Genomic DNA, 11,256 nt, shown 5'->3' on the forward strand with positions numbered 1-11,256 from the left:
TTTAAGAGGAGACCCGTATCTTCTTTTGGCGCCTCTTCTCTCTCTCTCTCTCTCTCTCTCTCTCTCTCTCTCTCTATATATATATATATATATATATGGCAAGATTGGTTGGATCTCTTTGTCCATTACTACACAACAAAATAAATAATGCTTCTGAGTTTTGCATAAGAGCTGAGAGAAGTTCAGCCATTGAAAGTGCTTCTTGGGTCCTCCAGGGTTTGAGTCCTAGAAACATAAAGAAAGAAAGAAAAAGACCAGACCAGACCAGACCCATTTCGGAACTCTTCAGTAATTCAGAGTTAGGAATTTGAGCTCTTCAAGTTGTGGGGTTCTTGTGTCTTGGCTAGGTTGATAGAGGGTTGTGTAGTTTTAGGTAGTCTAATGGAGACTAGTGGTGCATATGGAATCAGTAGTTTTCACAATAACAGTTGTTCAATTTGGAGTAACAATACACTTGATGTCTTTTCAAAATCTTCTCTAGATGAAGAAGATGATGAAGAAGCTCTGAAATGGGCTGCTCTACAGAAACTACCAACTTATAATCGTCTCAGGAAAGGTGTACTGGCTGGCTTAGAAGGTGTTGACACCAAGGAAATTGACATTGAGAAAATTGGTTTGTCAGAGAGGAAGATTTTGTTAGAGAAATTTGTTAAAGTTGCAGAGAAGGACCATGAGAATTTCTTGTTGAAGCTCAAGGACCGTCTTGATCGGTAAGAAACTTCTCCTTCCAAATACATTCAAATTACAGATTTTCATAGCTTCTCTGTCTCCTTAAGTATATCTCTGTTTTTTCCTCTGCTTTCTTTTGTTACTCAGAGTTGGAATTAATATTCCCACAATTGAAGTCCGCTATGAGCATGTAAATGTAGATGCAGAAGCTTATGTGGAAAGTAGAGCTTTACCTACAATACTCAATTCCTATGCTAATATGTTAGAGGTAGTCTACCTGTAAATCATCATATTTGGAGTTCTTCTTTCGGTTCAAACTGTTTATTATCTCCAACATAACTTGCCTAAGTAATCTGTTACCTGGTTTTAAAGGGGTTCTTGAGCTGTCTTCATATTCTCCCAAGTGGAAAGAAGTCACTTTCAATCCTTCATGATGTGAGTGGTATAATCAAGCCTGGCAGGTGAGAGCACTTACAAGAAAAGCCCTGAAGTTTGAAACAATTGCTGAAGTTTATTTAGTTTTGGTTTCACTCAATTATTCAATAGGCTCTGTGGCTAATCCAAAGTTTTTGGTTGATCTGAATATTTGCAGAATGACATTGCTTTTAGGCCCTCCAAGCTCTGGAAAGACAACCTTCTTGTTGTCTTTAGCAGGAATGCTTGATCGTGATCTAAAAGTAGGGAAATGTAACACCTTTGGTATTCCTTTAAAGTTCTAATTGTTCTTCTGTAGCTCTTTTGTAGATCATTTTTTGAGATTATCTGAAAACTCAAACCTCTTCTCTTGATGAGTCCTCAGTTCTCTGGGAGAATAACTTACAATGGCCATGGAATGGATGAATTTGTCCCACAAAAGACAGCGGCTTATATTGTTAAGTTTGTCTCAAATTCTTGACCCGTTTTGAAGATTGACCCGATCCGACATATTTTGGTGGCGACCCAAATGGGAAATTTTCTGAGATCTGTGATGGAAGCAGAGGGCTTGGGCCGATAGCCCATCATTGATCTCGTATGGGGGTGCAGGGGCGTAGCCCCGCGGTATGGTTCGACCGGATCGGCCGCGACCCGATGGGTCGACCCACATTTTTGGAGTATATATAATGTACTGTTGCTTGTTGATAAAGTCATTGTATTCTAAGGTTTTCACGCAGCTAGGGTTTCAGGGTGAGTTTTTCCTCACCGCTGCTAGGGTGTAAATCTCTCTTCTGCATAGTGAATCATCTTCTTTTTCGCCCGAGGACGTAGCACACCACCCTGGTGTGTGAACCTCGTTAAATCTCTGTGTCATACGGATCTATTGTCTCTTTATTATTCGTGTTTCTTGGTGTTTGTTCTAACAAACTGGTATCAGAGCTCTGAGTTACTTCGATCCATGGCTTCAACGAAATACGATATTGATAGGTTTGACGGCAACATCAGTTTTAGTTTATGGCAGGTTCGAATGATGGTTGTTCTCACGCAACAGGGTTTGAAGAAAACCCTATTTGGAAAGGCGAAGAAACCTGCAACTATGTTCGATGATGATTGGAGCGATTTGGATGATAAAGCCCTTTCAGCTATTCAATTGTGTCTTTTGAATGATGTTCTACAGGAAGTTCTCTCAGAGAAAACGGCTGCAGAGTTATGGGTGAAGTTAGAGAACCTCTACCTCACCAAATCCTTCACCAATAGGTTGAGATTGAAACAACAATTGTATACCCTTCATATGGGCGAAGGTACTTCTATTAAATCCCATATATCTGAGTTCAATTCTATTGTTACTGATTTGAAAATGATAGATGTTAAAATAGACGATGAAGATTTGGTCCTATTATTGTTATGTTCTCTGCCTCTATCTTATAAGCATTTTAAGGATACCATGATTTATGGTAGAAAGACAATCTCTATTGAGGATATCAAAACGAATCTGCAAAGCAAGCAGAAGATTGATGATAAGTTGACAACTACCAATAAATCTGATGGTGTTGGTTTGGTAGCTAGAGGGAGAACGAATGAAAGGGGTTTAGATGGTGACAAAAAGAAGGCTAGATCAAAATCTAAGCACAAGAATTTAACCTGCAATTACTGTAAGAAAAAGGGACATATTAAATCTGAATGCTATAGGCTTTTAAATAAGCAGAAGGCAGGTGGTGATGCTCAAAATCAACAGAAAAGAGATGATTCTACAGAAGCTAGTATTGCTGAAGATGAGAGTGAGTCTGATATGCTTTTGGTGACTGATGATAAAGTTAGATCACAGGATGAATGGATTCTTGACTCAGGTTGTTCCTACCATATGTGTCACAATCGTGAATGGTTCTCCACATACGAATCAGTTCGAGGTGGAATTGTGTTGATGGAAAATAATGCTTCTTATAAGACTATTGGAATGGGAACGATCAATATCAAGATGTATGATGGCATTGTCAAAACCTTGTCCAATGTCAGGCATATCCCTGATTTGAAGAAGAATCTCATCAGTTTAGGCACTCTTGATTCAAATGGGTGCAAGTATACAGCTGAAGGTGGAGTCATGAAGATTAGCAAGGGTGTTCTCTTATTGATGAGAGGAATCAAGGTTGGCAGTTTGTATATGTTGCAGGGTACTACAGTCACTGGGTCTGTTGCAGCAGCTTCATCATCTATGTCTGAATCAGATGTCACAAATTTATGGCACATGAGATTAGGCCATATGAGTGAAAGAGGGATGGTATCATTAAGTAAAAGGGGCATGTTGTGTGGTCAGAGTACAGGAGCAATGGAGTTCTGTGAGCATTGTGTGTTTGGGAAGCAGAAAAGAGTTAGTTTCAGTACTGCTATTTACAAGACCAAGGGAACTTTGGACTACATTCATTCAGACCTATGGGGGCCCTCCAGGGTTGCTTCAAAGGGGGCTGGTGCAAGATACTTGCTTACTTTCATTGACAATTTCTCTAGGAAGGTTTGGGTCTATTTCTTGAAGCACAAAAATGAAGTATTTGTCACTTTCAAACAATGGAAGAATTTTCTTGAGAAGCAGACCGGGAAACAAATTAAAAGGTTGAGAACCGATAATGGCCTGGAGTTTTGTGAAGGTGACTTTAATGAGTTCTGCAAAAATGAAGGTATTGCAAGACACCATACAGTTGTTAAAACACCCCAGCAGAATGGAGTGGTAGAGCATATGAATAGAACCTTGTTAGAAAAGGTGAGGTGTATGTTATCAAATGCAGGATTGGGTAAGGAGTTCTGGGCAGAAGCAGTTAACACAACAAACTTTTTGGTGAATCGATCTCCTTGCACAGCTATTGAGTGTAAGACTCCAGAAGAAGTTTGGTCAGGTAAACCTGCAGACTACTCAAATTTAAAAGTATTTGGATATCCTGCTTATGCACATGTAAATGAAGGGAAGTTGGAACCTAGGGCTAAAAAATGCATTTTTCTTGGGTATGGACCTGGAGTGAAAGGATACAGGTTGTGGTGTCTTGATCCAAAGTCTCCAAAATTTCTTATTAGCAGAGATGTTACTTTTGATGAATTTGCTATGTTGCATCCTAGGAAAGAAGCTCCTACTCATTGTGATGAAGATCAAGAAAAATCTAGAGAGAAGGTGGAGTTTGAAATTGGTGGTTCATCTTCAAACAAAGCACAATCTACTTTAGTCCAGTTGCCTACTTTTACTGAAGGAGATGATGCTCAAGAGAATCAAGAAGAAGAGTGGTACAGCATTGCCAATGATAGACTAAGGAGGAATATTAGACAACCACAAAAGTATGGGCATGCTGAATTTGTTGCTTATGCATTGTCTGTTGCAGATACAATTGAAAATAGTGAGCCTGCAACATATTCCGAAGCTGTTGCTTCAATTGATTCTACAAAATGATTGATTGCCATGAATGAGGAGATGGAATCTCTTCATAAAAATCAGACTTTGGAGCTTATGAAGCCGAGAACAGGGAAGAAAATTGTTGGTTGCAAATGGGTCTTCAAGAAGAAGGAATCTACCTCAAGTGTTGAAGATGCTAGGTACAAGGCACGTTTGGTTGCAAAGGGCTACAGTCAGGTACAAGGAATTGATTTTAATGATGTTTTCTCACCTGTTGTTAAGCATAGTTCTATTCATGTCCTACTTGCTTTAGTTGCTATGCATGATTTGGAGTTAGAGCAACTTGATGTGAAAACAACATTCTTGCATGGTGAACTAGAAGAACAGATTTATATGCATCAACATGAAGGGTTTGTTATTGAAAGTAAGGAGGACCATGTATGCTTGTTGAAGAAGTCCCTATATGGTTTAAAACAGTCTCCTAGACAATGGTATAAAAGGTTTGATTCAGTTATAGCTAGTTTTGGATGCTCCAGGTGTCAATATGACTGTTGTGTTTATTTCAGAAACCTCTCTGATGGGTCATTCATATATTTGTTACTTTATGTTGATGATATGTTGATTGCAGCAAAAGATAGGAATGAGGTCAATAGGTTGAAGGAACAATTAAGTTCTGAATTTGAGATGAAAGATTTGGGGGCAGCAAGGAAGATCCTTGGTATGGAGATCAAAAGGGATAGAAAAGCAGGAAAGCTGTGGCTATCTCAAAAAAAGTACACTGAGAAGGTATTGAATCGTTTTGGCATAAAAGATGCCAAACCTGTGACTACTCCTCTTACATCTCATTTTAGACTTTCAACTGCTCTATCACCTAAGATAGATGAAGAGGTGGAGTACATGTCACGTGTTCCATAGTCTAGTGCAGTTGGCTCTGTTATGTATGCTATAGTTTGCACTCGTCCTGACATTTCACAAGTTGTCAGTGTGGTGAGCAGATATTTGTCATGTCCAGGTAAAGCTCATTGGGAAGCAGTGAAGTGGATACTTAGGTACTTGAAAGGGACCTCTGGTGTTTGTTTGGAGTTTGGGAGGAATGGTGATAGTTTATCTAGTTATGTTGATTCAGATTATGCAGGTGATCTTGACAAGAGAAGGTCACTCACAGGCTATGTATTTACTCTTGGAGGAAGTACGGTTAGTTGGAAAGCTACTTTACAAGCTACAGTTGCATTATCTACCACTGAAGCAGAGTATATGGCAATGACTGAGGCAATTAAAGAAGCTATTTGGCTTAGAGGTTTGTTGGGAGAACTCAGCATGGATTATGGGGTGACTGTTGTCTATTGTGATAGCCAGAGTGCTATTCACTTGACTAAAGATTCAATGTATTATGAGAGGACAAAGCACATTGATGTTCGGTATCATTTCATAAAAGAGATAATTGCTCAAGGTAATATTCAAGTGTTGAAGATTGGTACTGAAAACAATCCAGCTGATATGTTGACTAAGCCTTTATGTGTTGGTAAGTTCGAGCATTTCTTGAACTTACTTGGTGTTTGTCGTGTTTGAGTTTAGCCCTTTGGAGGGCTATTGAAGAAGATGAAGATATTATCTAATTGTTTATCTGTTGGATGAGAATTCAAGCCAAGGTGGAGATTTGTTAAGTTTGTCTCTAATTCTTGACCCGTTTTGAAGATTGACCCGATTCGACATATTTTGGTGGCAACCCGAATGGGAAATTTTCTGAGATCTGTGATGGAAGCAGAGGCTTGGGTCAATACCCATCATTGATCTCGTATGGGGGTGCGGGGGCGTAGCCCCGCGGTATGGTTCGACCGGATCGACCGCGACCCGATGGGTCAACCCACGTTTTTGGAGTATATATAATGTACTGTTGCTTGTTGATAAAGTCATTGTATTCTAGGGTTTTCATGCAGCTAGGGTTTCAGGGTGAGTTTTTCCTCACCGCTGCTAGGGTGTAAATCTCTCTTCTGCATAGTGAATCATCTTCTTTTTCGCCCGAGGACGTAGCACACCACCCTGGTGTGTGAACCTCGTTAAATCTCTGTGTCGTACGGATCTATTGTCTCTTTATTATTCGCGTTTCTTGGTGTTTGTTCTAACATATATCAGTCAACAAGATCTCCACATGGGGGAAATGACAGTGAGAGAAACCTTGGCTTTTTCTGCAAGATGTCAAGGGGTAGGAGCCCGATATGGTAAGTTCAACATGTATCTTTCAGATGGTTAGCTTCAATTGAAAAGGTTTAGACCGATGAGTGGTATCTGAATCTGACCAATTATTCCCCAACATTGAAAATACGCAAAGATGTTGACAGAGTTGTTGAGAAGAGAAAAGGAGGCAAACATTAAGCCAGATGCTGACCTTGATGTCTACATGAAGGTGAAGGAGCTAGCTCTTATATAAAATAGTCAAATTATTTTATGGTTCATTACCCAAGTGTGTCCCAATGAGATTGTTGTCCATCCCATGATTCATTAACATGGTTTCATCATATCTTTGAATTTTCTGTTCAAAATCTTCTGTGTTACCACTGATCTTTGAATTTCTAAATCAATGTTAACAGTTAAGTAGTGTTCTTAGAAGAAGATCAGTTTCTAGAACTTGACAACCTAACGCAGGAGAATTGTGTTCCTACATTTGCAGGCAGCAGCACTAGATGAACAGGAGGTCAATGTGGTCACAGATTATGTTCTAAAGGTATAAATTCTTCAAACTAATACTTGAATAAGGAGGAAACTTTTAAACATAGGCAACAGACTGATCATTTTCCATAATACCCCATTTATTCAAAACTCTAGATCTTGGGGCTCGAGGTTTGTGCTGATACCTTGGTGGGAGATCAAATGCTGAGAGGGATCTCTGGAGGACAAAGAAAGCGTGTAACAACAGGTTAGCATAATTTGTATTATATCTAATTGCCAAATTATTCTTGTTCTTCCTTTATAATGAATAGGATTCATCATTTGTTATTCTTGACCAACATGATATGCAGGGGAGATGTTGGTTGTACCAGCAAGTGCACTTTTCATGGATGAGATATCAACCGGTTTGGACACTTCGACAACCTTCCAGATTGTGAATTCAATTAGGCAATCTATCCACATTCTAAATGGGACTGCAGTAATCTCTCTCCTCCAACCAGCGCCAGAGGTTTACAATCTATTTGATGACATTATTCTATTATCAGATGGGCAGATTGTTTACCAGGGTCCTCGTGAACATGTCCTTGAGTTCTTTGAATCCATGGGATTCAAATGCCCTGAAAGGAAGGGAGTTGCTGACTTTTTGCAAGAAGTAACCCTTCAAAATCCTGTTCCTTTTCCTTTGTCCTTATTTTATTGCTTCTCTGCCTCTAGCTCTTAGCAAAAATTGGACTATATTTCCATGGATCTCACAGGTGACATCGAGGAAGGATCAACAACAGTACTGGACACATAAAGACAAACCATACAGATTCATCCCTGTCAAGGAATTCTCTGAGGCATTCCACTCATTCCATGTGGGTCAGAAGTTAGCAGATGAACTTGCCACCCCATTTGATAAGAACAAGAGTCACCCTGCTGCCTTAGTGACCAAAAACTATGGTGTCAGCAAGAAGGAACTGTTGAAAGCCTGCATATCAAGAGAAATACTACTAATGAAGAGAAACTCTTTTGTGTACATTTTCAAGATGATACAGGTGCGTAAAGGGTTTCATCAAAATTTGGATTAAAAATTTTCTCATCATGTCAACAATTAAATGTTTCACATTTTTATTTCAGATTACTGTTATGGCACTTGTAGCGATGACCATCTTCTTGCGTACTGAGATGAAGCGAGATTCAGTAACCGATGGCGGGATATTTTTGGGTGCTTTGTTCTATACTCTCAACTTTCTTATGTTTAATGGTCTCACAGAGGTTGCCATGACTGTAATGAAGCTTCCTGTATTTTACAAGCAAAGAGACTTCTTTTTCTATCCTGCTTGGGCACACTTATTGCCCACATGGATTGTAAAGATCCCATTAACACTAGTCGAAGTTGCCATTTGGGTGTTCATGACTTATTATGTCATAGGATTCGACCCAAACATTGCAAGGTAAAGACCATTGGAAAGAGGTTATAGTGTCTCTAGTGAAAGTCTACTTCCCTATTATTTGTATCTGTCATCAGGGAAGTAACTGGGAGCATGTTCACCGTAGGTTTTTCAAACAGTACCTTCTACTTGTATGCGTTAAACAGATGGAATCTGGATTGTTCAGATTCATTGGAACAGTGGGGAGGAACATGATTGTTGCAAACACATTTGGGTCCTTTTCATTTGTCATACTCATGGGTCTTGGTGGTTTTATCTTGTCAAGAGGTATGTTTGGATATACATAAAGATATTTCTCTCTGAATAATTTTCCTATTTCTTAAATATAGAGATTTTGATTTGCTTATTGCAAGCTCCTTTATTTTGGAATCAAGCTCATAAGAACCTTCTTTGTTACAGACAAAGACAATATAAAAATATGGTGAAAATGGGGCTACTGGATCTCTCCATTGATGTATGGGAAAAATGCATTAGTTGCAAATGAGTTCCTTGGGAAAAGTTGGAAACATGTAAGGTTCCCTGTTTTTTTCCTCCCAAGATCATGATTTAGAAAGAAAATTAAATAGGAAGAATAGTCTCCATTAAGTTGAAAATGGCATTTGAGAGTTTTTTTTTTTTTTTTTTTTTTTTTTTTTGACCTGTTATACATGTGATAGGTTCAATCCAATTCTACAGAGTCATTAGGAGTGGCGGTCCTAAAATCTCGTGGGTTCTTCACTGAAGCTTATTGGTATTGGATTGGAGTAGGGGCTTTGATTGGTTATACTTTCCTATTCAACGGTCTTTCCATTTTGGCTGTATCTTTTCTCAATCGTGAGTGTACTTCCAAAAAATATTTAATCTTTCAAAACTGAGTCATAGTGTTTTAATTATTGGAAACTTTTATTGCAGCATTTAGGAAGCCTCAAGCAGTTCTATGTGAAGAGAGCTTGAACGATAAGCATGCTAACAGAACTGGAGAATTCATTAAGCTATCAACCAAGGGAAAGAGCTCTATAGGTTGGTCCTCATCCTGATGACTATAACCTGAATAAATTTCATCTACTAATTTTATTTTTTACCTTATGAGGGTTGACTTAAATGCAGAATGTGGAGATGAAACTAAAATAACAATTTCGTCTAGGACTTCATCTGCAAGGATGGTAGCAAGTGATGCCAATATGAGCACGAAGCAGGGAATGGTTCTTCCATTTGAAACACTTTCCCCCACCTTTGATGAAATTAGATACTCTGTAGACCTGCCTCAGGTAGTTTAAAGATTCAAAGAACTGGGAATTATGCCCATTAGAATAGGAGGACTTACATATTTAGGTCAATGATAATGATGAGGCAAACTGAAAATGCAGGAGATGAAAGCACAAGGTGTTACAGAGGACCAACTGGAGCTTCTCAAGGGAGTCGGTGGATCTTTTAGGCCGGGAGTTCTTACTGCTTTAATGGGTGTTAGTGGCGCTGGTAAGACCACTTTGATGGATGTTTTGGCTGGAAGGAAAACCGGAGGCTATATCAAGGGAAACATCAAAATATCTGGCTATCCAAAGAAACAGGAAACATTTGCTCGTGTGTCCGGATACTGTGAACAGAATGACATCCACTCTCCTCATGTTACGGTCTATGAGTCCTTGCTCTTTTCTGCTTGGCTTCGGTTATCTCCTGAAGTCAATTCTGCCACTAGAAAGGTGCAAAAGAAAGATACTTTAATCCTATTGTTGAGCTTGTTTGTAGCAGTTGGCTTTTTTACTTACTGGCTAATGAAATTACAATTGTAGATGTTCATTGAAGAGGTCATGGGGCTTGTAGAACTAACAACATTGAGGCAAGCAATTGTTGGGCTGCCAGGTGTAAATGGTCTCTCAACAGAGCAGCGTAAGAGGCTAACCATTGCAGTTGAACTCGTTGCCAACCCTTCAATTGTATTCATGGATGAGCCAACCTCTGGCCTAGATGCAAGGGCAGCAGCTATAGTGATGAGAACAGTAAGAAATGTTGTGGACACTGGACGGACAGTTGTGTGCACCATCCATCAGCCAAGTATTGACATATTTGATGCTTTTGATGAGGTAAGAAATGTTTGAGATCAATAAACTAGTAATTTGTAATGGCTTTCTAGTACTTACCAAATACTTAGGCGTTAGATATGGTATGCAACATCTACTTTTACTGAAACAAGGAGGAGAAGAAATATACATGGGCCCATTGGGGAAACACTGATATAGAGAAAATAAAAACATACAAAAATTTCTTTTATTTTGTTTTTTTGGAATGAGATAGATTGTTGCAAGATAAAAAAGACAAAAAAAAAAAAAAAAAAAAATCGTTTCCAGAAGAAGAGAGAGAGAGAGAGAGAGAGAGAGCTGTGAATGTCATGCCCCGTTCACATAGAATTGGACCAATGATCGGGTTACCTCCGGGTAACCCAAGAATCACCAGGATCATCTGATGTACCAAACCACAACACAGCAAGTGACACAAGATATGGGAATAAAATTAAATAATTCAGTGGAAGATTTATCGCATATAACTATAAATTCCCTGCTACTCTTGATACCAAATTTGTTTTACATAGTATATATATACATGTAGGCCCGCAGACATGATAATTACACAAGAAAATAACAATTTAAATATCAAGAACACAAAAGGGTAAATAACAAAATAACCAAAGAGGGTGATGATGGGTAATCACTGTTGTTGCCTTACAAC

General features: G+C 38.9%; 1 pseudogene; it reads left to right on the top strand.

Moving 5' to 3' along the window:
* Window positions 1-381: 381 nt before the first annotated feature.
* On the top strand, window positions 382-10,764 carry LOC122063254 (annotated as a pseudogene).
* The last annotated feature ends 492 nt before the right edge of the window (window positions 10,765-11,256 follow it).

Source organism: Macadamia integrifolia, unplaced genomic scaffold (assembly GCF_013358625.1).
Source record: "Macadamia integrifolia cultivar HAES 741 unplaced genomic scaffold, SCU_Mint_v3 scaffold1273, whole genome shotgun sequence".
NCBI classification, from domain to species: Eukaryota; Viridiplantae; Streptophyta; class Magnoliopsida; order Proteales; family Proteaceae; genus Macadamia; species Macadamia integrifolia.